A 3,207-nucleotide genomic window follows, 5' to 3' on the forward strand; every position below is an offset into this window, starting at 1 on the left:
TGACAACTACATAATTGTTATGCTACTTTAATCCAGTTGTCTCTCCTGGACATGGTCTGAGTAGATTTCCCAACATGCATTGTGTGTGAGGTGGTGGTGTTTTAATTGAGCACATCATCACACATCATTGGTCATTCAGGAAATTTTGTTTGAGATGGATATAGGTATGTTGCCCAGGTTGACCCCAAACTTCTGGGCTCAAATGATCTCCTGCGTTCACCTCCTATGGATCTGGGACTAGCCTGGATTACATTTAGACTGTCAAAATATAGGAATTTTTTTGTTTGTTTGTTTTTGTCGGTCATGGGGCCTGAACTCTGGGCCTGAGCACTGTCCCTCAGGTCTTCAGCTTAAGGCTAGCGCCCTACCACTTGAGCCAAAGCGCCACTTCCAGCTTTTTCTGCTTATGTGGTGCTGAGGAATCGAACCCAGGGCCTCATGCATGCAAGGCAAGCACTCTACCACTGAGCTACCTTCCCAGCCCCAAAATATAGGAATTTTAAATGAAAGGTTATCACACTTGAACCCTTGGGTGGTTGGGGAGAAGAATTGGACTCTGAAGCTATCTAGTTCTAAGCACAGCTCTAATGTTGCTCATGATGTAATCTCTTGGTGCTTTACTTTTAGTGGATTGAATAATGAGAAAATGGTTGATTTCTGGGGTCTATTCACACACTAAACTGAGAAGTTAATATAGAATTTATTCTGTTTTACCTTTATGTATAACCTTGAAAACATTTCTTAATCTCTGATCTAAAAATAAACAATTACATCTAACCCTTTTTCACTAGCAGTATGGGCTATATGATATTTGAGGTCTTTGGAGCCATTATTAGATATGTCAGTGGTATAAAGTGATGTTTCTGAAGCTGGTTCCAAAGCTTTTGCCTCCATTTTAGATTGAAGCAAAAACTCTCAAGAGCTTTAAACAATTTGAAAATTCAGAATATTTTAGTAGGGACTGGGACACAAGAACCGTAACAAGCATCATATATGTCAGATTAATTTTACTAATGCTTCTCTTATATTCCAACAAAGGCATCAAACTATGCTATTTAATTAAAACATTATGTTTTTTTTCTGTTTATAAAATCCAGACTCCTATTTATTCCTGGTCCACATTTCTAAACACTTGAAGATCATATTTCTGAAGTCTAAAACCAGACTCCTATTCCCAGCTTCTCCTCTTCTCCCCAAAGACAAATAACTCTAAACTTCTCTGATATACTTTTCTCTCATTGGCACCAGTTTTCTCTTTGACTGCTAGACTGGAGCCTTCAGACTTTCCCTTTACTTGAACTTTCTTAATTACAAGGTATTATTCGTTTTTCTCCTCGCTCCCTCTTTTTTTTTTTTTTGGTGGGTCATGGGGCTTGAACTCTGGGCCTGGGCACTGACTGTCCCTCTCAGCTCTTCAGCTCAAGGCGAGTGCTCTGCCACTTCCGGTTTTCTAGTGGTTTATTGGAGATAGGAGTCTCATGGTCTTTCCTTCCCCGGGCAGGCTTTGAACCGAGATCCTCTTCCACTCCTTCCTTTTCAACCCTAGGGGACCTTCCTCTCGCCCTGTCCCTCCCCCTCCTCCTCCCTCTCCTCTTTTCCCTCCCTCTCCCTTCTTCTAGAACTGGGGGCTTGAACTCTGGACCTTGCTGGAAGTAGTATATACAAAGAGTGGTACTCTGACACTTGAATCACATCTCTAACCCTGGCTAGCTTTGGACCATGGGTTCTCCTACCTATGCTTCCTGCATGGTTGAGATTACATGCATATACCACTGTGCCTTGCTTATTTGTTGAGATCTGGTCTTGCTCATTTACTGCTCTGGCTGGCTTCAAACTTTGATCCTTTCCAAGGAGTTACAGGTGTACCCCCTCCTTTATTCCTTTTTTTTTTTTTGGTTGGTCATGGGGCTTGAACTCTGGGCTTGGGTGCTATCCCTGCGCTCTTCAGCTCAAGGCAAGCGCTCTACCACTTGAGCCACAGTGCCACTTCGGGTTTTCTAGTGGTTTATTGGAAACAAGAGTCTCACAGAGTTTCCTGCCTGGGCTGGCCTTGAACCTTGATCCTCAGATCTCAGCCTCCTGAGTAGCTAGGATTACAGGCATGAGCCACTGGTACTCGGCTTTTTTTTTTTTTTTTGAGGGGGGACTCACATCTAGTATTGAATCATTCATCATTGAGTTTAGATACCATCCTTTTTGTGACACTGACTAGTCATTAGCTTGCTGGTGATTAATTGCATCTTCGAACTTCCTTTATCTCTCCTTGAACTCATGTTTATCTTTTTCTTCTATGGCATTTTCCTATTATGATTGTTTTCATGTCTTATTTGTACTATTGTAAACTCTTTGTAAACTCTTTGAAGACATTATAGTTTACTCATAGGAAGACTGAGTGTGAATGTTTTTGGTAAAATTGCATGAAGAATCCCTTATTAGATCCTGTTATTAGATAGAACTCTAACCTTTACAGTCAACCCATTCTTACCTCCTCAGGACTTTTGTTGGTAAACTTCATTAGTTCTTAGGTTCTTTTATGAATTTTTTATTAGTGTGAATTAATTGCACAATTATGTTTTAGAACTGGGCTTTGAACTCAGGGATCACACTTGCTTGGCTTGCTCATTTGGTACTCTGCCACTTGAGCTACACCTCTAGTAAACTGTTGCTTACTTGTAGACTTTCCTGTGTAGGCCAGTATTATACCACTAACCTTCAGATCTCAGCCTCCTGAGTAGCTGGATTATAGGAATGAGCTACTGGTGTCTGCCCAATTTTGTTAGCCTTTCTTTTTTTAAAATTAGTTAATATGTATGTATGAGATGGACTCTTTCTGTAGTTTTCTTTTTTTTTTGGGTCCGGTCATGGGGCTTGAACTCTGGGCCTGGGCGCTGTCCCTCAGCTCTTCAGCTGAAGGCTAGCGCTCTACCACTTGAGCCACAGCGCCACTTCCAGCTTTTTTTTTTCTTTTATGTGGTGCTGAGGAATCAAACCCAGGGCCTCAGACTTGCAAGGCAAGCGCTCTACCACTGAGCCACCTTCCCAGCCCTCTTTCTGTAGTTTTTATTTGTATTTTCTTTATGGATAAGAATAATGAGTTTTTTTCATGTATCTTGGCCATTTGCATTTTTCTTCATGAACTACCTGTTCAGTTCATTGGTCCATTTATTAATTGGGTCACCCGCTCTCTTACTGTTTAATTTTTTTTTT

General features: G+C 41.1%; 1 protein-coding gene across 1 annotated transcript in view; it reads left to right on the forward strand.

Moving 5' to 3' along the window:
* The window catches only part of Ckap5 (cytoskeleton associated protein 5), a 110,650-nt gene that overhangs the window by 30,674 nt on the left and 76,769 nt on the right, over positions 1-3,207 (forward strand). The window lies entirely within an intron of this gene.

The sequence above is a fragment of the Dipodomys ordii genome, unplaced genomic scaffold (assembly GCF_000151885.1).
Source record: "Dipodomys ordii isolate 6190 unplaced genomic scaffold, Dord_2.0 Scaffold125, whole genome shotgun sequence".
In the NCBI taxonomy this organism is placed as follows: domain Eukaryota; kingdom Metazoa; phylum Chordata; class Mammalia; order Rodentia; family Heteromyidae; genus Dipodomys; species Dipodomys ordii.